Raw genomic sequence first — 27374 nt, 5'->3', positions numbered from 1 at the left:
TAACAGTGACCAGAGGACCTCTCATTCAGCCTACCAATCACAATTAAGTTTTTACTATCAGTATTGACCTCCCAGCCATTACAGAGCAGTAATAGAGGCCCTCCTTACATCTGCCATTAAAATAATGAGGTGCTCATACGAATGTTAGGGATTTTTTTATGATTTTCACCTAATCGTATGATGGAGATTTATATTTCTTTCAGTAGGAAGTTGGACAAAGTGATTGACATAAAAGCTCACTGTTATTCTACAACAACATACAAGAAAACGATAAGGAACATGTAATATGCACACATCACAGAGCACAGGGACTGCTGTCAAGGGTAGGCTATGTGTTGGGTTTCCATGAACACATAGGTACATTGGTCCAACTGTAAAACCACTGGCCCACCAATTGTGATTCTTTGTATTCTAATTATATAGTTATAGTTCATCTACAATGTTCAGGAAATTAATGCATACGAGTAAAAAACAAAAACTTTAATTTAAACATACAAATTGAAAGAGTAAACTCCAGTCTAATTACATTCCATTTACGTGTGCATTCCTTTTCCCGCGGCAGATGAACAGTCAAAGCCGAGCTGAGAATTAATCTAGAAGGCCATTGAAGTGCTGCAAAATTCTACACTGGTCTATGCTTTCCTCCATTTTCTGCAATTACCTTTCTGTTTCACATTCAGCCCCAAGGACTGCTCATTCCTCAAGGTGCTGATAGATTACTTGTTGTCTTCTTTTTTTCTTACAGTCAGTTTGGATGCTCCTGCAATTCTATCTAAATGCAGACTTGTATTGTGCAACACATGCGTCCAACAACTGTATGATATCCTCCGTTGCCAAAGGATCAACAGAAATCTCTGAAAATGTATAGTCTGCTACAGTATACATGTTGTTCTAGTAATAATACTATATTGTCAGTGTAAATCAGCTTAGAAAATTGAGGTTTTTGTTCCCCCTCAGTACTCCATCAGATTAATGTCTGGATCCCAGTTTGTATTTATGCAGTAAAATGTGCAGCATTGCACATCACTCTCATAACCTGTAGCTAAATCAGTTGCTGTGCCTACTCAGTTGCTGTGCCTACTCAGTTGCTGTGCCTACTCATCATCAGTTGGATTTGGAATGTACAACAATCAATGATCTTCCATTAATTATACTTTATTCTCAATGAACATTTGCATAAGAGCTTATTGATAGCTAGCTATATTTTCAAAACACATTAGGACCTGTTAATCACATGACTGCATTATTAAATGGCACCAGCACCGATGAGTTCATACAGTACAGTAAGGCTACGGCACCGGTCTCGATGCCCTCAGATCTGAAACATGGCAGGGTGCATTCTGGGCATGGCAAGAGGGGTGACGTTAAAAGCTTTTTACTGTTAGGAGGTGATTTCTGCTCCCTCCATGAGGGATAGCTTTTTTTCAGGGAGGAAGTGGATGGGTCTCACATGCCCTGGGATATATAAGAGGGCAGAATGGACTCCTATAAAATAGAAGATGGCTCTTATCTCAGTGTGTGTCCTTCCACTAAGAACATGACATTAAATCACTGTGAGCTTGGATGCCTACCGCCTCGGGCCGACACTAGGCTACTTCATTGCACGCAAAGGACAAGTTTAGCTCAGTCGGATACAATTTTAAAATATGAATATTTCCATACAATGCTTACTACAGCTTCAAAAAACCGATATGATCTTGGCGTGTGGCGTGTGGGTACGAAATAAAACCAACAAAGCTGCAGCATGACCTGAAAGGGCGAGATGAATACATCATGATCTTAAAATGTGAGGTTTGTGGGACCCACAATGGAGCTGACCCTCAAGAGGTATTTAAGAACAAAAACAGTCTTTTAAAAAGGGAAAGATTCAAGAGGATGCCTTCAGGGAAATAACAAACCAAAAGTCACTCAGCTTGGAGTACAATGCCGTTTTCATAAATGCTGACTGAGTCAGAGGAAAATCGATAAACGCCACCACAGATCAAAGTCTACTGTTATCCACCTCCTACGCATGCTCATTAAAAAGGCCTAACAATAGAAGTCTGTAACTACGCTGAATGAAAACTTGATCGCAAAATAAAACACAAGAAACAGAAAAGGGTCCTCATATAGGTATAGCGTAGACAAACGCAACAGTTAACCCTCCCAGACATTCAACCATGAGACTTTGAGAGCCCTCTTACCAAGAGCCATGGCATCATCAGGATATGGTGGGAGATGTACCTCTTCGGGTGTTGTATCTTAATGCTTTTGACATCCGGCTGAGGAGCGGTGAGGACTTAACTGCAGTTGTCCCAAGTCTTCACCACATGTACCGTCTGCCTCATTATCCTGTCCAAAACCGTGGCTTAAAATATGCCGAAACAGTCTCTGCTCCTTGTAAACCGATGCCTGATGCTTCCGCCCCTGTGACAGTTTTTTAAATGCGTTTTTGTATTACTCAGTTTCACTGTAGCCAGCACCCTTGAGGCGTACTCTGATCATTCATCAATTCAGTTCAAACTCACAGTGAGTGAGTTTATATGAAAAGGGAGGGTAACGGTAGGGAGGGTGGGAACAGACGGCCACAAGGAGATAGGAGGACAGAAAACAGATAAGCAGTCAAGAAATTGCAAGTCAGGAAAAGTTTACAATCAAGATGACGGTGTCTATAGAACATAGTAATATTAAACCAAATTCAACAGCTGACATAGAACTGTAGCACAATTCCAGGGTGAAACAAAAGGATATGGGCTAACTGGGATTTGGTTCTACGTGAATAACGGATCAAAACAGTCGGTTCATATGCCATTTAAATTTGACAGCATGCTCAAAAACTGATCAGCTATGCATCAATCTTCATACTTCCACATCAGTCAAAATCTGGTGGTGCACATTGTAGAACTCTAATGCTGGAAGATGAATAGTAGAATGCTCTCCGAGTCTAATTTACATGGAAACACTTCTTCACTTATCAAAATGGATACTGCTGCATTGATCAAATAACCCAATATAGTTGACTGAACCCCTGTTGTCCTTGGCAGTTCTTCTCTCTGAACTAGATTCATCGCAGCAGCCTCTAGATGTAACCAAGTCGGAATGAAAAGCTCACTCCTCGGCTTGAAATGCCTCTAACTTTGCCACCAAATTGCTAGCTTTTCTGTGGCATAGCTGGGCAGTCAAGTGTGTTTCTAAGACAGAGGACCAGAGAACACTCACAGTATTGGGCTTTTCATAACCCACCTGGGCACAGTCGTCATTTCAACATATGGTTGAGTTGTCAACTAACTCATTTCCAATCAGTTTTCCACATTGATTCAAAGTCATCACATTACCTTTTTTGGGGTTGAAATGATATGGAAATTACATTGATTCAACCAGTTTTTGCCAAGTGGGAAATAATGGAATGAATAGTTCAATAAGGTCTGAATAGCTACCATGGACCCATTATAGAAACTGCTTAGTCCGCCAGGCTAGAGTGTGCTATGGCTGTGTTTCTACACTCTATTTATCACAACTTGTCCTACAGCACTGACGGCTCTGCTCTGTTCTCTCCCACTGAATTTGCTCGATGGATCATCAGAGGACATGTTTGAACAGCTGACCCCCGGGCCTCAGATGAAGAGGCTAAAGAAACAGTGAAAAGACCAGACTGACTTGTAGCAAAGCGTGGGTAAAATCACTGGGTATGCCAAGCCAGAAAACAAATGCCATATTACAACCTGTGATGTGATAATTGCATTGTTTGCTCTGTACCCTGTTAGGCATATATCACGGTCGCAAGGCATATGAACTAAGGCCAAGCCAATAAGAAGATAGTGGCAGAATATATATATATTTTTAAATATTTGTATTTATTTCACCTTTATTTAACCAGGTAGGTTAGTTGAGAACAACTCATTTACAACTGTGACATGGCCAAGATAAAGCAAAGCAGTGCAACAAAACAGCAGTCACACATGGGATAAACAAACATACATCAAATAACACAATAGAAAAATTGGTATACAGTGTGTGCAAATGAAGTAAGGAGGTAAGGCAATAAATAGGCCATAGTGGTGAAGTTATTACAATTTAGCAATTAACACTGGAGTGATAGATGTGCAGATGAGGATGTGCAAATAGAAATACTGGTGCACAAAAGAGCAGAAAAACAAAAACAAATATGGGAATGAGGAAAGTAGTTGGTTGGATGGTCTATTTACAGATGGGCTCTACAGCTGCAGCGATCGGTAAGCTGCTCTGACAGCTGATGCTAAAGTTAGTGAGGGACATATGATTCTCCAACTTTCAGTGATTTTTGCAATTCGTTCCAGTCATTTGCAATTCGTTCCAGTCATTGCCAGCAGAGAACTGGAAGGAAAGGCAGCCAAAGGAGGTGTTGGCTTTAGGGATGACCAGTGAAATATACCTGCTGGAGCGCGTGTTACAGGTGGGTGTTGCTATGGTGACAAGTGAGCTGAGATAAGGCGGAGCTTTACCTAGCAAAAACTTACAGATGACCTGGAGCCAGTGGGTTTGGCGACGAACATGTAGCAAGGACCAGCTAACAGGAGCATACAGGTCGCAGTGGTGGGTAGTATATCGGGCTTCGGTGACAAAACTGATGGCACTGTGATATACTGCATCCAATTTGCTGAGTAGAGCGTTGGAGGCTATTTTGTAAATGACATCGCTGAAGTCAAGGATCGGTAGGATAGTCAGTTTTACGAGGGTATGTTTGGTAGAATGAGTGAAGGAGGCTTTGATGTGAAATAGGAAGCCGATTCTAGACAAAATTTTGGATTGGAGATGCATAATAGGAGTCTGGAAGGTGAGTTTACAATCTAGCCAGAGTGCACATTTAAGTCAGAACTTGTCCAGAGTAGTGATGCTAGTCGGGCGGCGGGTGCAGGCAGCGATACGTCGAAGAGCATGCATTTAGTTTTATTAGCATGTAAGAGCAGTTGGAGGCCACGGAAGGAGTGTTGTACGGCATTGAAGCTCATTTGGAGGTTTGTTAACCTGTTGCAACGAGAAATCCCGTATCCGGGAGCGTAATTATAGCCTCAAGCTCATTACCATAATGCCAACGTTAACTATTCATGAAAATCGCAAATAAAATAAAATAAATATATTGGCTCACAAGCTTAGCCTTTTGTTAACAAGAAAAGAAACAAGAAAAAACAAGAAAAGCATTCAAATAAAATAATTTACCTTTGAAGAACTTCAGATGTTTTCAATGAGGAGACTCTCAGTTGGAAAAATTGAACATTTGCTATCTAAAAAGATTATTTGTGTAAGAGAAATCGCTCCGTTTTGTTCATCACGTTTGGCTAAGAAAAAAACCAGAAAATTCAGTCATTACAACACGAACTTTATTCCAAATTAACTCCATAATATCGACAGAAACATGACAAACGTTGTTTAGAATCAATCCTCAAGGTGTTTTTCACATATCTATTCGATGATAAATCACTCGTTGCAGTTTGGTTTCTCCTGTTCAAAATGGAAAAATGCACGCACCTGGAGATAACGCAATAGTTTCGACGGAGGACACCGAGCGGACACCTGGTAAATGTAGTCTCTTATGGTCAATTTTCCAATGATATGCCTACAAATACGTCACAATGCTGCAAACACCTTGGGGAAATAACAGAAAGTATAGGCTCATGCCTTGCGCATTCACAGCCATATAAGGAGACATTGGAACAAAGCGCCTCCAAAATCTGGCTCACTTCCTGAAATTTCATCTTGGTTTCACCTGTAGCATTAGTTCTGTGGCACTCACAGACAATATCTTTGCAGTTTTGGAAACGTCAGTGTTTTCTTTCCAAAGCTGTCAATTATATGCATAGTCAAGCATCTTTTCGTGACACAATATCTTGTTTAAAACGGGAACGTTTTTCATCCAAAAATGAAATACTGCCCCCGGAGGTTCAAGAGGTTAACACGGTGTCCAAAGAAGAGCCAGAAGTATACAGAAAAGGGTGTCGTCTGCGTTGAGGTAGATCAAAGAATCACCCGCAGCAAGAGCGACATCCCTGAAATATGCAAAGAAAAGAGTCGGCCCGAGAATTTAACCCTGTGGCACCCCCATAGAGACTGCCAGAGGTCCGGACAACAGGCCCTCCAATTTGACACACTGAACTCTATCTGAGAAGTATTTAGTGAACCAGGCGAGGCAGTCATTAGAGAAGCCAAGGCTGTTGAGTCTGCCAATAAGAATACGGTGATTGACAGAGTCGAAAGCCTTGACCAGACCGATGAAGACGGCTGCACAAGTACGGTCTTTTATCGATGGCAGTTATGATATTGTTTAGGACCTTGAGCGTGGCTGAGGTGCACCCATGACCAGCTCAGAAACCAGATTGCATAGCAGAGAAGGTACGGTGGGATTCGAAATGGTCGGCAATCTGTTTGCTTTCGAAGACTTTAGAGTCTAGAGTGTCTCCCCCTTTGAAGAGGGGGATGACCTTGGCCGCTTTCCAATCTTTAGGAATCTCACACGATTCGAAAGAGAAGTTGAACAGACTACTAACAGGGGTTGCAACAATGGCGGCAGATAATTTTAGGAAGAGAAGGTCCAGATTGTCTATCCCAGCTGATTTGTAGGGATCCAGATTTTGCAGCTCTATCAGCACATCAGCTGTCTGGATTTGGGTGAAGGGGGGGGGGGCATGGGCCAGTTGCTGCGGGGGGTGCAGAGCTGTTGCCCTGGGGTAGCCAGGTGGAGTGCATGGCCAGCCGTAGAGAAATGCTTATTGAAATGATCGATTATTGTGGATTTATCAGTGGTGACAGTGTTTCCTAGCCTAAGTGCAGTGGGTAGCTAGGAGAGGTGCTCTTATTCTCCATGGACTTTACAGTACCCAAAAACTTATTGGAATTCGTGCTACAGGATGCAAATTTCTGTTTGAAAAAGCTAGCCTTTGCTTTCCTAACTGACTGTGTATATTGGTTCCGGACTTCCCTGAAAAGTTGCATATCGCGGGTGCTATTCGAAGCTAGTGCAGTATGCCACAGGATGTTTTTGTGCTGGTCAAGGGCAGTCAAGTCTGGAGTGAACCAAGGGCTATATCTGTTCTTAGTTCAAACATTTTTGAAAGGGGCATGCTTATTTAAGATGGTGAGGGAAGAACTTTTAAAGAACCACCAGGCATCCTCTACTGACGGGATGAGGTTGATACCCGGGCCATGTCAATTGGAAAGGCCTGCTCGCAGAAGTGTTTTAGGGAGCATTTGACAGTGATGAGGGGTGATCGTTTGACAGCGGACCCATAACAGACGCAGGCAATGAGGCAGTGATCTCTGAGATCCTGGTCAAAAACAGCAGAGTTGTATTTAGAGGGCAAGTTGGTCAGGATGATATCTATGAGGGTGCCCTTGTTTACAGGCTTGGGGTTGTGCCTGGTAGGTTCCTTGATCATTTGTGTGAGATTGAGGGCATCTAGCTTAGATTGTAGGATGGCTGGGGTGTTAAGCATATCCCAGTTTAGGTGACCTAACAGTACGAACTCTGGTGATAGATGGGGGGCAATCAATTCACATATGGTGTCCAGGGCACAGCTGGGAGCTGAGGGGCGTCTATAACAAGCAGCAACAGTGAGGGACTTATTTCTGGAGAGATTGATTTTTAAAAGTAGAAGCTCGAACTGTTTGGGCTGATCTGGATCGTCTAGTGCGTTGGGAAAAGAGAAAAAAAGGAGCAGATTTCTGGCAACGAATCCTTCAGAACTAACCTGCTCTGGGGCAGGCTAACTCACGGCTAACTCCACTTACCCTGAATGAAATGACATAGCCACAAGTTGAGGACCAATTAAATAACATTCCCTCCCTCTTGCAAAGATTGTCTCATCACCCCCTATTTTATTACTACATGTTTGTCAATTAAAAAATAGTGATGGTAAAATATATATCACATTACACATTTAGTAATAGTAGAATAGATTTTAAACTTCACGCACAGTAACACTTTTGCATGACTTAAAGCTACAATATGTAACTTTTTTGGCGACCTGACCCAATTCACATAGAAATGTGAGTTTTAGATTTTTCATTCTCATTGAAAGTATCTATAATAAGTGGTAGATCTGTTCTACGTGCGCTATTTCTATGCTTAACATCTTTAAAATTTAGTTTTTGTGTCTTTTACTTCCGGTTTTGTACACCAGTTTCAAACATATTTGATGGTCTGATGTGATTAATGAGGAGCATCCAGATGCTGCACTTGATGAATTTATGAAATTGCTTCTTCCAATTATTGATAAAGATGCACCTGTTAAGAAACTGACTGTTAGAACTGTTAAGGATCCATGGATTGATGAGGAATTGAAAAACTGTATGGTTGAAGGAGATGGGACAAAAGGAGTGGCTAATAAGTCTGGCTGTACATCTGACTGGCTTATTTACTGAAAATTGCGAAAATGTGTGACTAAACTCAACAAAAAGAAGAAACTGTATTATGAAGCCAAGATCCATGATATAAAGAATGGGGGGTACTTTAAATTAAACAATTGGTAGAAAAACAAATTCAATTCCATCTTTCATCGAATCAGATGGCTTATTCATCACAAAACCATTTGACGTTGCCAAATATTTTTAATTATTATTTCATTGGCAAAGTGGGTAAACTTGGGCAGGAAATGCCAACAGTGAGCAATTGTATTCATGCATAAAACAACAAATAATGAAAGAAAAGTATAGTTAGTGTGGGAAAGGTGGAAACATTATTGTTATCAATCAATAATGACAAATCTCCTGGCATTGACAACTTAGATGGAAACCTACAGAGGATGGTAGCTGACTCTATAGCCACTCCTATCTGTCATATTTTTTCATCTGAGCCTAGAGAAAAGTCTTTGTACTCAGGCCTGGAGGGAAGCCAAAGTAATTCCGCTACCCAAGAGTGGTAAAGCAGCCTTCACTGGTTCTAACAACAGACCTATAAGCTTGCTACCAGCTCTTAGCAAACTGTTGGAGAAAATTGTGTTTGAACAAATACAATGCTACTTCTCCGTAAACAAATTAACAACATACTTTTAGCATGCTTATAGAGAAGGGCACCGACACAAATGACTGATGGTTGAAAGAAATAAGAAGATTGTGGGAGCCATACTGTTAGATTTCAGTGCAGCCTTTGATATTATTGACCATAGCCTGACCATAACCTGTTGTTAAAAAAAATGTGTGTTATGGCTTTTCAACCTCTGCCATATTGTGGATTCAGAGCCATCTATCTAATAGAACTCAGAAGGTTTTCTTTAATGGAAGCTTCTCTAATGTCAAACATGTAAAGTGTGGTGTACCGCAGGGCAGCTCTCTAGGCTCTCTATTCTTTTCTATTTTTACCAATGACCTGCCACTGGCATTAAACAAAGCATGTGTGTCCATGTATGCTGAAGATTCAACCATATACGCATCAGCAACCACAGCTAATTAAGTCACTGAAACCCTTAACAAAGAGTTGCAGTCTGTTTTGGAATGGGTGGCCAGTAATAGACTGGTCCTGAACATCTCTAAAACTAAGAGCATTGTGTTTAGTACTAATCATTCCTTAAGTTCTAGACCTCAGCTGAATCTGGTAATGAGTTGGTGTGGCTGTTGAACAAGATGAGGTGACTAAATTACTTGCCGTTACCTTCGATTGTAAACTGTCATTGTCAAAACATATAGATTCAATGGTTGTAAAGAAGGGGAGAGGTCTGGCTGTAATAAAGAGATGCTTTGCTTTTTTGACACCACACTCCAAAAAGCAAGTTCTGCAGGCTCTAGTTTTGTCTAATCTTGATTACTGTCCAGTCGTGTGGTCCAGTGCTGCAAGGAAAGACCTAGTTAAACTGCAGCTGCCCAGAACAGAACAGCACATTTTGGAACTTCCTTCCATCTCATATTGCTCAAATAAACAGCAAACCTGGTTCCAAAAAAGAGATAAAGCAACACCTCGCGGCACAATGCCTCTCCCCTATTTGACCTATATATTTCACAGCGGTTCAGATTGTACAGTGATTCTCTACAGAATGAATTCTTGTTTTGTCACAAACTAAAATTAGGCAAAGTATTAGAATTTTAGCAACCAGGAAATTGAAGCGTGATTTCTGCATAGTGCATCTTTAACACAATTATTTTATCGATAGGATTCCAAAATAAAAAGGTGCTTGTGGCACTTCTAAAAGCCTATTTCAGACCATAGGCCGCTGAATTTGCAACATAAATCTTCTTTCATTTTGATTTCAGCACAAATAAAAACGTGGCACTGACTCGCCATGGATTGATGTTTCAGCATGGTTTCAATGTAGAGTCCAGTGTTCGACTAGCCATGTGTGACATGCATGCTCAGTTACAAGCCTGCTAGTGTTAGCGGCAGGCAGACAAGCAATATCCACCGACACAGTACGGATGAAGCTGGAATGAGCTGGAATGTGAAGATAACTGAAGCTTGTTAGCTTTAGAAAACCCTGATTAAACCTAGCTTGCTTTGTAGGATAACCCACGGGAAAATCAGCTACAAGTGATTTTAATTTTGGAAATCTGTTCCCAAGTATTTCCAAGCGTAATAGAGAGACACGTGATTGTATACAAATGTAAGCAAGGTTTGAAATGATTATGTTTTAGTCAAATATATCCGTTAGGGCTTGTTAAAAGGCACGTAGCATCAAGGACCCAACACACCCCAGCCACGAGCTGTTCACTGCCTTACTATCGGGCAGACGGCATCGGAGCATGAAGTCTGACACCAACTGTCTGAGACAGTTTCTATCTTCAAGCCATTAGACTGCTGAACACTTGAACTAGACTAACCACCTGCTCTGATTCTCTGCACCTTAGCACACATGCACTCACTCATGCGCACACACACACACACACACACACACACACACACACACACCACACACACACACACACACACACACACACACACACAGCTACCAAACTGATTATACTGCTCAATTTATACACAGACTATAAATTGTGCCTTCCTGTATTATACTTATGCTCAAATGTATTATTCTACCCTACTTTATGTTTGTATTTTTATCTTAAAATGTTTATTGTTGCATTGTCAAGCATGAACCTGCAACTAAGCACTTTGTTGGACGATGTACAGTATACCACGCGTGTTCCTTACATACTAATAAAACTATTTGTAATTATGTTCCGGACCATCCGCTCAAGAAAAATAAAACGGCCTGCGGCTGAATCTAGATGATGATCCTCGTAATAGGGTGTCATTTTGGATTAGGGATGGGCATTTGACATCTTTGGACTGTTTTGAGTACTCACATGATTTTTGCACATGTACAAATGGAACACAAGAGTCAAAGTAAATGAATGTTGTCTTCAAGACAAATTTCAAAGCACATTCCACCAAATAGTTTTCCAGAAAAAAAATGTGATCTCTGGTCAAAGATCGAGTACTCCATTACTCATGCCTAACCCTATTCTGGTGGACTGATTGAGAATGGAGATTGTGTACTAGGTACGTAATAGGTCACCATTGGGGCCAGCTCACTATGACACTGTCCGTCCATCCATCCTCACTGAAGAGTGAAGCGCTGCTCTCCGCACTTTAACTACACATTTCAGTGCCCCATATATAAAAATGTCCAATAATTAACACCGTGTAAAACCTTTAGGTTCACACAATGCTCATTCAAAATCAATACTTGTAACTGTTACTGTGAATAGAATGGCAAACAATAGAGGTGAATTAGCATAGATTAACTTTATAGTATGTTAGGGTCCTTAATTTGAAAGCTAGTGGACATAATACTCCCTAACCACTACAGAGCTGTGGATTTCAGTTCTATTACTGAAAGAAAAAATCATTTTTAGGTCATCCAACTCAATATTGTACCCTCAACACTGGTCAATAGAATAGAACTAACAGGTTCAAAAGGACAGCCCACACTTTACTGAGGAACCTCACTATCAAAAGGCCATTTGTTTGAGATAGTCAAATATCCATTTCAGCAATTCACCCATAAATCAACATGACATGTATTTCGATAATAATATTGAATTTTCTCCGACAGAATGAAAGATATTGGCTTTCTTTTCAACTGACATACCTGTAACTACATGAAGGCTCATGGCAGGATTCAAATCAGAGATCTGCCTTAGAAGTGGTTGTGCAATAGCAAATTTGATACTGCCCCCTGCCCACGGCCTGTTGCGTAAAAAAACATGGCGTAAATGCTACAGCGCAAATACTGCATTGTATGTTGGATTGAAGTGAGCCCTTGAGAGAACCTTTGGACAGGTACATTTTCTATTTCTGATAAATAGACCACTTTCAACCTCTCCAATCAGCAGTCTTTTGTTCTGAGGGACAAAGAAACATTATGTTCATGCTAATTAAACATAACTTTTGTTAGCAAGGGTTTTTCATAACGATGTAAACATCCTTACAGAAGTTTGTGTGTGTCGAGTAGGTGTTATGGCTGCTTGGCATTTTGCTAAAGAGGACGCTATCGTAACAACTCTGGGTAAAAAGCACATCTGGTGCAGACCATCTGTAAATACTGATATAGTAAAGTTAGCCAGTCACCTCCATATTTGGACATGGTCAAATCAGTGCGTTAGACACTCGCGCTATCACAAAAAAACAATCGCAATGGCAAATGATTCATACTAAATTATTTCCGCTAAATGTGTAAGGAAAACAAAACTGTGCCAATCCCGATAAAATTATAACAGGTAAACCATAAACCACCCAACACTAAACAACCCGCATGACACACACAGGGCCATCTGCTTCCAGGGTGAATACGAAGACAATTTTGAGCAAATAAAGAGTTGTATTAGTATACTATTAGAAAGATTCTTATTCAAACAAAAGATTTGTATAAGCAAACTATTCAAACATGTCTTATGAGCAAACTGTTCCAAAGTAATGTGGCTAACAGTTAACATAACATAATTGTAACATTTTTTGTTAAAAAACTGACCCGTTCCGTTTCTTTTTGCAGATCTGGTTGGCATACTCAAGACTCATTTAACTCTGAAAACTACACTGAACAAAAATATAAAACACAACATGCAATAATTTCATACAGTTCATATAAGGAAATCAGACAATTTAAATAAATGAATGAGGCCCTAATCTATGGATTTCACATGACTGGGAATACAGATATGCATGTTGGTCACAGACACCTTAATAAAAAAAAGAGCAGACTTCTCCAGTGTGACAGTGGCCATCGAAGGTGAGCGTTGGCCCACTGAAGTCGTTTACGACGGCCAACTGCAGTCAAGTCAAGACCCTGGTGAGGACTATGAGCATGGAGATGAGCGTCCCTGAGAATGTTTTTGACAGTTTGGTTGTGCAAACCACAGTTTAATCAGCTGTACAGCTGGCTGGGCTCAGACGATCCCACAGGTGAAAAAGCTGGATGTGGAGATCCTGGGCTGGCATGGCTACACCTGGTCTGCGGTTGTGAGGCCGGTTGGACGTACTGCCAAAGGACATTGGGGGTGGCTTATGGTAGAGAGATAAACATTCAATTCTCTGGCAACAGCTCTGGTGGACATCCGTGCAGTCAGCATGCCAATTGCACGGTCCTTAAAAACTGTAGCATTGTGTTGTGTGACGAACTGCACATTTTAGAGTGGCCTTTTATTGTCCCAAGCATAAGGTGCAGGGATGTAAACACATTTTTACACAAAATTTGAGAGATACAATTTTGTGCGTATGGAACATTTCTGGGATCTTTTATTTCAGCTCATGAATTACCTCAACAGCTCAACAATTAACATGTTGTGTTTATATTTTTGTTCAGGATATATATATATATATTTACAAAACAATAATCTAATCAGTTACCTTGGAGTTACAATCGTAATTATTTTCCTCATTTTAAATGATATTTGCATAATTTCACTTTAAGGTCACTGACAAATTAGGCAATAGTATTAACCAAGGAAGATTTGCAAATGGGTACTAGGGTGCCTGCCCTGTGTTAAGCATGGCCGCTTGGAAGTAATTGCTCTTTAGTACAAAGTAGGATTATTTCATGCTTGGAAAAATAAAATATGCATGTGATGAAGGGAACACATGTATGCAACTTTATTGTGATTCTGTGGAGTTTTTTGTCCATACTATGACAAGTGACAACTTACCAGTGACTATTTCTCACTACACAGAGAAGCTAACTGGGAGCTAGACAACTAGGGTGTGGACAGATTCAGTAGAGACATGAACAAAGACCATGATCTCTTTCAGAGACGCTGCAGTGTTGGTTCTGTCTCTGAACTGCATAACATAAAGGAGTCATACAAGCACTGGGTTACAAGCTGCAAGCACTTTAGACCTTGCTTTAATTAGTCCCTAGAGCGGCCACATTTCTCAGGCTCCCAGAAAAGAATATTCCCCCGCCCAGTCATCAAGTGCCCACTCTCCTCTATGATGCTCCGCTCTCCCCTCCATATTTCCACTGTCTGTTAACATACTTTCAAACGGTCTCTTGAAATTAAGCACTTTTCTGTTGTTCAGCATTAGAGCATCGAGGAAAGGTTTTGTACACACTTATTCAAGCAGCTCTTAGTTAGGTGGGCGCAGTAGGCAACGAGTGAACAATTTTGAGAGCTTGGGACTATATTCTCTGTCAAAATTGAGTTATTGACTTAGTCTTTTCAATGTTCTCTACCAATACAGTACTCTAAATACCACAAATGCATGTAGTTAAGTTCAAATATTACAAGGTAAAAATTGCTGACACCATTCAAACTAATGAGGGTTCGGAACTTTAAAGCCAATTATTATATTTTTGCAGATAGAACTTTCTAGTACCAAGATCTCAATGTGTTTATACTGAAGATAAGTCCATCATGACACGGGCATTGGCTAATGGAATTCAAAACAATGCTGTTTTTTTTTCTTCCTTTCAGGCAATGCCTATATTGATTTGTCCAAGTTGTCGGTGAGAGTGAGAGAAAGAGCTCACTCACAGTAACACCATCTGGGGTGTAATTTGAAGCTAGTTATCCACTTTAAACACTTTCTCTCCAAGACAAACAGCTATATTAGAGCTGGATAATGATGCACATTGTCAAAGAGAAAAGCACAGAAAAGAGGGTAGTACACCCACCTATATGAGCTGTACTGTATGCTCATACAAAGAAAGAAATCAACAACTGAAATGGATGCATGTATTGTACTTAATAATAGTCATAAAATACCTGCAAAGTGCCTAAATGACAGCAATCTCAAGCAGTAGCTACTAGCTGTTCTAACAGAGCAAGGGGGCTGTGCTTTTAATACCACCACCATTACTGTATATCACTTCTGAATGTATAGCCATTTGGTTTCATTTAAATGTAAATCTGGGCACTGAACTACACACTTTGACACCCCAGGCAGACAGATTCTGATGATTCATTCTCGAACAGAACGGCAGTTGGAAATATCACAGCCCCCTACTCTCTCTCCGAGTGGAAACAACAAATTTGACCTTCGTCTCATTTCATCAATGCCCTGCTACCCTGCAGAACAGAAATGTAAAGATTCTGCAAAAACAACAAACATGTATATGGAAATTTCAGACCAATGTGTATTTTTCTTGTGTGTCAGTTGTTGTTCCAACTGTGTCAATCATATTAAGGACAGCTAACAGAGAAAAGCACAATCAGCAGCCTGGTTCACGGGTGAACTGATGTATGAAGCTATTTGATGAGTCTCCATGTCAAATGTCTCTAGGAGGGATAGAAAAAGAAGGGGGTGGGTTGATGGTTTTAAGGGGTGCATTCCAAATTGCATCCTATCCCTTTATAGTGCCCTACTACATAGGGCTCTGGTCAAATGTAGTCTACTATAAAGGGAATAGGTTGCCATTTGGGACACAGACCAGGTTGGATCATGAATGTACTGTAGTCTGCCTGACTGAGCATCCAGTGGGTGATCTGGCTGTAGAGCTGACAGCTATCTGTGCATTTGAGAGAACAGCACCACTGGGTGAGGGCTCAGACAAAAGATAAAATACATGCATTTGCATGTTGCTGCAGGGCCAGTTGATGCTGCACTGACTACTGACTCGGGGAGCAAACGGATGGACTGAATAATGCAAAGATTGTGATGAATTAGACAGCTTCCTTATCCAGTCTTCATTGCACTAACTGTATAATAACAGCTAAATAGTACTCACTTCTAAGGGATACACAGATAAATAATGTTTCAGGTGACATTAAAAATGTATTAGAAATGCATGAGGTGAATTAAGAATTTATACAAAGGACATGTATATTCCATCAATTAATTGGAAACACAATACTGTGCTTTGTCGCAAACAATAAATTGTATTGTATGTGTGAGGCATGATCTCAATAAGAAAGAAATAGCCTAGGCCTACTGTTGAAATGACATTATACAGTATATACAGTGGGGCAAAAAAGTATTTAGTCAGCCACCAATTGTGCAAGTTCTCCCACTTAAAAATATGAGAGAGGCCTGTAATTTTTATCATAGGTAGTACACTTCAACTATGACAGACAAAATGAGAAAAAAATAATCCATAAAATCACATTGTAGGATTTTTAATGTATTTATTTGCAAATTATGGTGGAAAATAAGTATTTGGTCAATAACAAAAGTTTATCTCAATACTGTTATATAACCTTTGTTGGCAATAACAGAGGTCAAACGTTTTCTGTAAATCTTCACAAGGTTCTCACACATTGTTGCAGGTATTTTGGCCCATTCCTCCATGCAGATCTCTAGAGCAGTGATGTTTTGGGGCTGTTGCTGGGCATCACAGACTTTCCACTCCCTCCAAAGATTCTCTATGGGGTTGAGATCTGGAGACTGGCTAGGCCACTCCAGGACCTTGAAATGCTTCTTACGAAGCCACTCCTTCGTTGCCCGGCGGTGTGTTTGGGATCATTGTCATGCTGAAAGACCCAGCCACGTTTCATCTTCAATGCCCTTGCAGATGGAAGGAGGTTTTCACTCAAAATCTCACGATACATAGCCCCATTCATTCTTTCCTTTACACGGATCAGTCGTCCTGGTCCATTTGCAGAAAAACAGACCCAAAGCATGATGTTTCCACCCCCATGCGTCACAGTAGGTATGGTGTTCTTTGAATGCAACTCAGCATTCTTTGTCTTCCAAACACAACGAGTTGAGTTTTTACCATAAAGTTATATTTTGGTTTCATCTGACCATTTGACATTCTCCCAATCTTCTTCTGGATCATTCAAACGCTCTCTAGCAAACTTCAGACGGGCCTGGACATGTACTGGCTTAAGCAGGGGGACACGTCTGGCACTGCAGGATTTGAGTCCCTGGTGGCGTAGTGTGTTACTGATGGTAGGCTTTGATACTTTGGTCCCAACTCTCTGCAGGTCATTCACTCGGTCCCCCGTGTGGTTCTGGGATTTTTGCTCACCGTTCTTGTGATCATTTTGACCCCACGGGGTGAGATCTTGCATGGAGCCCCAGATCGAGGGAGATTATCAGTGGTCTTGTATGTCTTCCATTTCCTAATAATTGCTCCCACAGTTGATTTCTTCAAACCAAGCAGCTTACCTATTGCAGATTCAGTCTTCCCAGCCTGGTGCAGGTCTAAAATTGTGTTTCTGGTGTCCTTTGACAACTCTTTGGTCTTGACCATAGTGGAGTTTGGCATGTGACTGTTTGAGGTTGTGGACAGGTGTCTTTTATACTGATAACAAGTTCAAACAGGTGCCATTAAAACAGGTAACGAGTGGAGGACAGAGGAGCCTCTTAAAGAAGAAGTTACAGGTCTGTGAGAGCCAGAAATCTTGCTTGTTTGTAGGTGACCAAATACTTATTTTCCACAATAATTTGCAAATATATTCATTAAAAATCCTACAGTGTGATTTTCTGGATTTTCTTCTCATTTTGTCTGTCACAGTTGAAGTGTACCTATGATGAAAATTACAGGGCTCTCATCTTTTTAAGTGGGAGAACTTGCACAATTGGTGGCTGACTAAATACTTTTTTGCCCCACTGTACATATGAGATGAGTAATGCCAGATATGTAAACATTATTAAAGTGACTAATGTTCCATTCCTTAAAGTGGTCAATCAGATCACATGAATGTGAATGTGTTGCCACCCTAGGGTCATGGACTACACAAAGCATATTTAGAACTTTTATTATTAGAAAACACAAAACACAGTCTTACATGTCACAAAATGTGCAAAATATTGTGACATGGTACTTTGGCAATATTACCCAGCCCTATTTTGAATTGCCTATGTTTGAAGGAGCGCGTCTTTGGTAACGGACAAGAGGCGCTCTTTGGAAAAGGGGATGATACAAGCTGAATGGAGTATGCACTGCAGGTAGGCCTATGTGAATTGTGAATAATGCAAAGCATGTTGGCAAAAGCCTCACGAGTAGACCGTTTAGAAACCTTCAGGCTCCTTGGCTCATGCTTGCCCAGGATAAGAATGACATCAGACGCATTGTTGTTAACCCAGATTTCGTTCTCATAGGTTAAGAGAAGCATACTATAAGAGCTTCTTAATTAATCAAACGAAACGGAAAACAATTGGGAATGGGCAGTTTTTTATGTTTCTAAATACGAGGTTTACGGGCACAAAAAAAACACATCTATCTTGTCCCATGTGCATCACGGCTGGACAAGATGTGCTTCCGCATACTGAAATTGTCATTTTGGCGCACGTTTTTAAGAACGCCGCAGACATTGCCACCCCTCCCACCTTAGCGCAAGTGTTCTCATTTAAAACAAGTAAATTACCAATCCTGGCACTAGGGTTTGAAGAAAGAACAGTGCCAGGTTTAACAGGGAGAAATCGCAAACGAGCGTGCGTTTCACAATTGCGCTGGCTTCACGCCAGCTGAAAGTAAAGCCCTAACCTCATGTCCTAAATGTCGCCCTACTCCGTATAGTGCACTACTTTTGACCTGCGTCATAGTGCACTACTTTTGACCTGCGTCATAGGGCTCGGGTCAAAAGTAGTGCACTATGTAGGGGAAAAGGGTGTCATTTGGGACACAAATATTAATACACCACTGAGAATGAAATCTTCCATTGATAACATTTATTTATGGTTGGCATCTCCAGCCATAATACACTCGTTATGATGTCAAACCTGCATCATTCTCTGACAGTTACCAATCAATCCTCATCAAAGCTCACCCGAAATGCATCATCATGTTCATATGTATGACCATGATTATCTATTGAACACATCGTTTTCACAATCTTCACCCAATCAACACACTGTGGTTGAGTTTTTCATATCTAAATACCATGTTCCATACTGATCAGGCATGATAACTGATCAATAGAAAAATAATATTTTTAATGAATCGCAAACAAATAACCCTTTTTTTAAATCATAAACATGCTGTAATCCACATGAAATTAGCATGGTTTATAGCATAATATGGCTACAGTATATGGTATGAAATCATATTGGCCTGTAGGCTACTTCATCCCTTATCCTTGCATGTGATGAGGCAACATTGGAATTGTCAATCACAGACTGGATGGATACAATTGAAAAATCATTTTAAAAGTTTCCCTAGGGCCTCGTGCACTGTGCTTGCTTAAAGTAAAGTAGTGTTGCACAGGAAGAACCTCCGTTCATGACCCCTTGCATGATTGTCATTCGGGGTGAATAGAGATTTCGACATCTCAATTGATGCTTAAAGGGATACTTCAGAATTTTGGCAATTAAGCTCGTTATCTTCTTCCCCAGAGTCAGATGAACTTGTGGATACCCTTTTTATGTCTGCATGCTAACTGACGTTAGCGCATTTGCTAACTAGCTTTAGCGCAATGGCTGGAAGTATATGGCTGGAAGTCTAACAGCTAACATGTCAGCATTGGCTCGAAGAAGATAAAGGGCTTTGATTGACAAAATCCCAAAGTATCCATTTTAGAGCTTAAATCTGTTGAGTGGTAGCAGGCACTGGGGCAAGGTCCCAGTGCTTGAAAGGCTACCGTGTTGATGCCTTTTAGTTAATAGAATCAACCATGTCAGGAAAGGTGCATGCAACACCTGTTTTGACCTCAGAGTAATGTGTCACACGCAAGGAAGGGACATGAATAGAGGTCTCTCTTCAGAGCTATTAGGCTACTGCAGTAGGCCTCTACCAAGAGAATACATAGGTATTGTCACAAAAGTCACCCTATTCCCTTTATGGGGCCTGGTCAAAAGTAGTGTATTGTAAAGGGAATAGGGTGCCATCTTTGTGCACTATAAAGAGAATACAATGGGGACGTAGTCAGTTTTGCCTCTGGTTTTAAATTAAAGGCATCTCATCCACATCCAAGTTTTACTGGAAATATCTTTCCCACCAGGAATGCAAATAAAATAAGTTTATGCCTTCATTGTAGAAGGCATAAAGACATGTAATATTTTCAGTAAGCAATAGCTGACAAGCCAATGCAGCACTGCAGTCAGTGCACAACACCTGTAGCACATCTTAACAGATCAGCAGTAGCACACCGCAGCGAACTGTGGGGGGAGAATTATCTGTCATACCCTTGAAATACTATGGATACAGTAGGGCTAAATCTCAAATGGCACCATATTCCCTTAGGGCTCTGTTCAGAAGTAGTGCACTAGGGTGTCATTTGGGATGCACAATAGGGGCATATTCATTAAGCCAATTCTGTAGCAAAACATTTCTTAAACGGGGAGGGACCTACCTTCTTTGGACTTTTGATCAAACACACACACGGGTTATAACCCTGGGTAAATCAGACATTTTCACTGCATTGTGAAAATGTCATGGTCATTAATCGTTAGAATACTGTCTATTGGAAAGTGTGTTCTGTCAGTAAGTGTGTTAACGCCATGGTTAAAGTTGCTTTAAGGTAACATTCTAGTAACAAATTGAAAGGCATACTATGACTCAATTAAGTAAGTAGACAGAAATATGGTAATTCAAAATTAATTTGTGATTGCTTGATGGTCTAACCCTTTCCTTTATTTAACATCTTCATAATTTGATCTCGCTTTCTATATTTGCCTTTTAACTTAATTTTTAATATGCTACTTGTGTGTAAAATAATTTCGCTCGCTAAATGGATAGTCCTGTAGATGATGATGGTCACAATGGCACCGTTATTGCGCCTGTTGAATCTCACTTCACACATATTGGTGTAAAGCTAAGGCTATTCAATCAGCTCAATATAAGACAGAAGGCGTTAGTAGAGGAGGGAACGGAGTAGCCTACTGTATTAAGAGGCAGCACATGCCGACATGACCACGCAGTGCAACGTGGACAGAACCGTAGGCTATGTCCTTCTAGTGGAGTGATAAGAGAAGTCATGCTGATAATCAAATGGTTTAAACAGTTTTATCAAACAGTGTCCAACTTACTCAAGTAGCCCTTCAGAGACAATAGCAAAACACAAGCAACGTAAAAGTGATGGGTAAGTGCGTAACTGAGAAACGGCATCTTGTCAAGTTACTGGACCCAATGCAAGTAAAGTAAATACACACATCAATCCCACAGTGATGGACAAATACCCGAATTCATTCTTACCTTTAGATTTCGTGCAAGTTGTGCAATAAACAAGAAACACGAAGCCCAATGAGAGGTAGCGTCCTTTCGTCAGCGCAACCATACTGTAGCTGCTGCTTCACTTTCAAGTGGATACGCTGAACCGGGAGAGATTCTCCCGTTTCACCCTCTTCTTGCAAGCCTTCACAAGGTGCTGCCAGTAACAGCTTCCTACGTAATTATCATGGACCACGGGACAGTCACTCTCACCGGTTGGAACGAATCTGGCACTGACACACCGGAGAACTGCATCTTCTACTCACTTTTTACAGTGTAAACAGAAGTCGCGGACTTTTCTAACATCTCGCATGCCACAGTGTATTATGACAAACCGATGTTAGCCAATGGCACATCGCGGTGGGAGGGGAAAAGAGCAGACCAGCGGCGACGCCCTGAGAGCTGGGAGTTTTTACGTAATTGAACGTTGGGCATTTTCGATTTTTTTTCGGTGAGCCGACTCATTTGGCTCCGTTAACGTAAAAGACACGGCTCATTCGGATCCCAAACGGCTCTTCGTTCAAACTGCATAAACATCGACTTAGAATCATAAATAAATTGGAAAACTCCAATGTAAAGAACATTACTGTAGGTCAGATATTGAAATGCTTGTTCAAATGCATTTTTACCTGACGAAATTATTAGATGACCTGCAAAAAAAGTAAAATGGACCAGATTGAAGCTCTCTCCCCAATGTATTGTTTCTGCAGGGAGGATTCACCATCGTTATATAATTACTTTGTAATTTATCTGCCTAACTAATGTCAAAAACATTAGTAGCAGTATGCAAATCAGGGAGCCAAATGATCGGCTCTTTCACAGATGCTATTCTATTCTGTTCCCGACGTTCACCAAAAAGACCCGATCAAAAAGAGCCGTTCGTTCGCGTACGGCTCTGTAGACGAGCGACAATATATTCGGCTCTATTTACTCTCCGATTCGAAAACGCCAATTAGCATCAAAGTAGACATCATGCAATATTACAAATTCCTGCAAGCTCCTGCACATCATCTCTAGTTGACCCCTTTACTAACAGGTATTGTATCAATTTAAAACTTGCACAAGACTGTTATCCGAATTGTGCATTTAGAGACATTTAGCTAATTTATTAATTACTACATTTAGCTAACATTAGATAGTTAATCAATAGATTCTTACATTTGCCTCAATTCGGTAGTCTCGTCCAGATCCTCATGGCATTTGTAGTTGTTTTTGATAGCCACATTAGCAAATACAGGAAAATATATTGATAAAAGTCACCTTGTCCTAGTTTTCACATCACACCAGAGTAAGCCTACATGAAACACAGCCCTTATTTTAAGTGTTTTTAAAATGAATGTTGGAAAAACTATTGGAACATTTTCCTTGTTTCACAGCTAGGTTTTATGGGATATTATGACTTATGCTGTGGTACTCTATTGAACATAGGGCTGGCTGGTGGTCTGTGAAAATCAGGGTCGAGTCCATTTGTCTTCCCACCACATCGTTGTAGCCTACATGTAAATGATGAAGGAAGAATACTTTATTATATTCTCTTTTGGGGGAGGTGGGGGTATTTCTGGGAGCCAAATAAACAGAATATAACTGCAGTGGTACAGTACTGCAAACTGCAGCACCTTGCCTACATGTCAGACCTATATGAAATCCTCAATGTGATCTTTGGTCATTAAACTCCTATTAGATTAAGAAAAAATAAAGATTCAAATTACACTCGAGGTTGGATTCTTGAATATAGCATAGACCACAATATTATGCACATTACCTGAAAAATGACTATATTATTTTGAGTACGGAATCTCCCTGATTTGATTTTCATCAGTTTCATCACAGCAACCCATTAACTTTGGCAGGGACAATTCCCACTGAAGTGTCCGTGTCAGGTTACATTATGGCGTATATACCAGTACTTCCAAAATACATTAGCCTGCCTTCTTTATATCACTACAGCTTTCTGTCTTCAAATCAACAAAAAACATTTGTCACATGCTTCCTAAACAACAGGTGTAGACTAACAGTGAAATGCTTACTTCATATTGGATATAGGATAGCCCAAATGACTGTTCAAGGAGAGAAAAGACCAAGGAATTACTCAAATACTAATTCAAAGTGTCCACTGTGTTACCATATCCAGCTTGACAGACTCTACTCCATCACACTCTTACCTCTGCATGTCTGGTGAAAGTGACTCACAGAGAGGCGCATCATCAGACGACATCACAGGAAATGCTTTTTTGCAAGTCACACTATCCGAAGAGGATAGGGAATCATTTTCACGAGAACACTTTATTCTGTGTGAGATCATAACATATTTTATTTGAACCTCATGTATAATAAGACACACCAATAACAACAAGAAAATGATGATTGCTTTACAGAACAATGCAAAGGCAGAGCAAAGGCAGGGGCAACTCTTTGAAGTGATTTTCTGCTTTTTTCTATGGCCTGTATTTGAATTGCAGCAACAGGCTGTTGTCTGAAGATATATTCACATGCTTCCATTTGTAAATGTACATTATACTACATGTCACCAACCTATTAGTTGAAAGACATGTACAGTGCATTCGGAAAGTATTCAGACCCCTTGACTTTTTCCACTTTTTGTTACTTTACAGCCTAATTCTAAAATTGATCAAATGCATTTTTCCCTCATCAATCTATACACAATACACCATCATGATAAAAACATTTTTTTAGAAAGTTTTGAAAATGTATTACAAATAAAAACAGACCTTATTTATATAAGTATTCAGACCCTTTGCTATGAGACTCGGAATTGAGCTCAGGTGCATCCTGTTTCCATTGATCATCCTTGAGATGTTTCTACAACTTGATTGGAGTCCACCTGTGGTAAATTCAAATGATTGGACATTATTTGGAAAGGAACACACCTGTCTATATATATATAAGGTCCCACAGTTTACATTGCATGTCAAATCAAAAACCAAGCCATGGTTTAAGGAATTGTCTGTAGAGCTCCGAGACAGGATTGTGTCGAGGCACAGATCTGGGGAAGGGTACCAAAACATTTCTGCAGCATTGAAGGTCCCCAATAACACAGTGGCCTCCATCATTCTTAAATGAAAGAAGTTTGGAACCACCAAGACTCATCCTAGAGCTGGCTGCCTTGCTAAACTGAGCAATCTGGGGAGAAGGGCCTTGGACAGGGAGGTGACCAAGAACCCGATGGTTCTTGTGAAAGATGAACTAGGCAGAGTACAGCGAGATCCTTTGATGAAGACCTGCTCCAGAGCGCTCAGGACTTCAGACTGGGGCGAATATTCACCTTCCTACAGGACAATGACCCTAAGCACACAGCCAAGACAACACAGGAGTGACTACAGGACAAGTGTCTGAATGTTCTTGAGTTCCCCAACCAGAGCCCGGACTTGAACCCGATCAAACATCTCTGGAAAGACCTCAAAATAGCAGTGACAGAGCTTGAGAGGATCTGAAGAAAATAATGGGAGAAACTCCCCAAATACAGGTGTGCCAAGGTGTAGTCGCTGCCAAAGGTGCTTCAACAAAGTACTGAGTAAAGGGTCTGAATACTTATGTAAATGTCATATTCCGTTTTTTATTTGTAATACATTTGCAAACATTTTTTTTTTCTAACTGTTTTTGCTTTGTCATTATGGGATAGATTGATGAGACTTTTTAAAAATAAGGCTGTAATGTGACAAAATGTGGAAAAAGTCAAGGGGTCTGAATACTTTCCGAATGCACCGTATATTGGAAGTTACTGGGGTGCAGTAAAAGTTTGATCGACATGGCTGTGCCTTTCCAACACTGAGGGAACTCAAACGTATTATTGTCACTTGCTGCTTCTTCATTCAGAGCGGTGCAGTATGACATAATTTATTGAGCCAGACATGACGGCTGGTTTCTTATCAAACATTATTTTTTCCTGGAGGGTATTCAACGTTCACATCTTTGATGCCGTTATGAATTGATTGAGCAGCTTTATATTTATTTATTTTCACACGCTATGAACTGAGTGCAACTCAAGGCAGCCAGAAAACTCTAGCAAAAATGTCACTGTAACTTTCTATGTCCAAAATGGTACCCTATTCCCTATATAGTGCCTCTACGCTGCTCTGATCAAATGTAGTGCACCATATAGGGAATAGGGTGCCATTTGGGAGTCACACACTGTGACTTTCAAGTCAAAACTATTGAGTGGCTCGTAATGTGTAGCATCCTGCGGGGATCAAGGGAACATGCCGGAAATCCATAAACAAACCAGCAGTGAGTGTGTGATAGCTGGGCTGCCTGAAGGCTTTGTCTATTGGAAGATTACTGTAGGTACCCACAGGGGAGGCAGTAACAGATGAGGCGGCACTCACATGTATACAGATGTGACTGCAGTATGTGCATCAATTCTCAAAGAGCGCTAGCTAGCGTACATTATGTAAATGCTGTGTTTAGCAGGGAAATGGCTATACTGCAAAGCTTCACTGATATTCAGTGGTCATCAGGCACTGCTTACAGTGATGCGTATTTCACAAGGAACAACTTCACAGTGCTTTACCAAGGGGGAAATAGTCAATTAAATAATATTTGTAGTTAGCTTTTAGAAAGACATTTCACATTGACGGTATGAGAAATAAAATTATGTAAAAAAAGGATATGTCAAAAAAGCTTGTTTGTTTTGTTTGTTTGCTTTATCTGGTGCCATCTAAAAGCAAGCAATTACAGGTTTTATATCAAGCAATAATTTGAGCTACATCCTCCCACATTCTTCAGCCTACATTGTCTGTGGAGTTGCCATGAGCACTAAATGCATTCAACAGCTTTACTTTATGAAGTCCTTTATATTACACTCAGAAAAAAAGGTGCAATCTAGAACCTTAATAATTAAAGGGTTCTTCGGTTGTTGTCCAAAAGAGAACCCTTTGAAGAACCTAATTTGGAAGGCAACTCATGTGACTTTAAAGAGTGACACACTTCAGATGACACTCAAGTACATACAAATCCATGTTAGAGCCAATGAATAGCAAGCTGCAGATCCTACGTTGCCAAGCGGGCAGTCACGTGTGTTGGCGACATTGATTATTTCCGTGTTAACCTAACATTACGCAGGATGAATATACCAAAACACTTGTTCAGCCTTGTCACGTACTCCACTTTGTGGACCTTTTGAACTACAGGTGCACATCCTCAAAGTATGGTTTATGGATCAGCATATTGGTGTTTTTTTTAATTGCACTTCACTGGTAGATTAAGGAGTGAGAAGGTCATTTATCATGATCCTGACTTGAGTTTCGACTAAAACGACATTCTTGGCATTCAGTAGATAGAAACAGCCTTGCTTGGAGAGAGATCGCATCCACTCAAATTTGTGTATTTGTCAGGTTATTTGATTATTCACAACAGGGTCATAAAAAGGTGTCTTTATGTATGTGAGGTACAGTGGGGCAAAAAAGTATTTAGTCAGCCACTAATTGTGCAAGTTCTCCCACTTAAAAATATGAGAGAGGCCTGTAATTTTCATCATAGATACACTTCAACTATGACAGACAAAATGAGGGGAAAAAATCCAGAAAATCACATTGTAGGATTTTTAATGAATTTATTTGCAAATTATGCTGGAAAATAAGAAGTTTACATACACCTTAGCCAAATACATTTAAACTCAGTTTTTCACAATTCCTGACGTTTAATCCTAGTAAAAGTCCCTGTCTTAGGCCAGTTAGGATTACCACTTTATTTTATGAATGTGAAATGTCAGAATAATAGTAGAGAGAATGATTTATTTCAGCTTTTATTTCTTTCATCACATTCACAGTGGGTCAGAAGTTTATATACACTCAATTAGTATTTGGTAGCATTGCCTTTAAATTGTTTAACTTGGGTCAAATGTTTCGGGTAGCCTTCCACAAGCCTCCCACAATAAGTTTGGTGAATTTTGGC

General features: G+C 40.4%; 1 pseudogene; it reads right to left on the bottom strand.

Annotated features, from left to right (window-relative positions):
• The window catches only part of LOC124034138, a 221369-nt pseudogene extending 199610 nt beyond the window's left edge, over positions 1-21759 (bottom strand).
• Between the last annotated feature and the right edge of the window lie 5615 nt (positions 21760-27374).

The sequence above is a fragment of the Oncorhynchus gorbuscha genome, linkage group LG04 (genome assembly GCF_021184085.1).
Source record: "Oncorhynchus gorbuscha isolate QuinsamMale2020 ecotype Even-year linkage group LG04, OgorEven_v1.0, whole genome shotgun sequence".
Taxonomy (NCBI): domain Eukaryota; kingdom Metazoa; phylum Chordata; class Actinopteri; order Salmoniformes; family Salmonidae; genus Oncorhynchus; species Oncorhynchus gorbuscha.
This window is presented reverse-complemented; position numbering and strand designations above follow the sequence as displayed.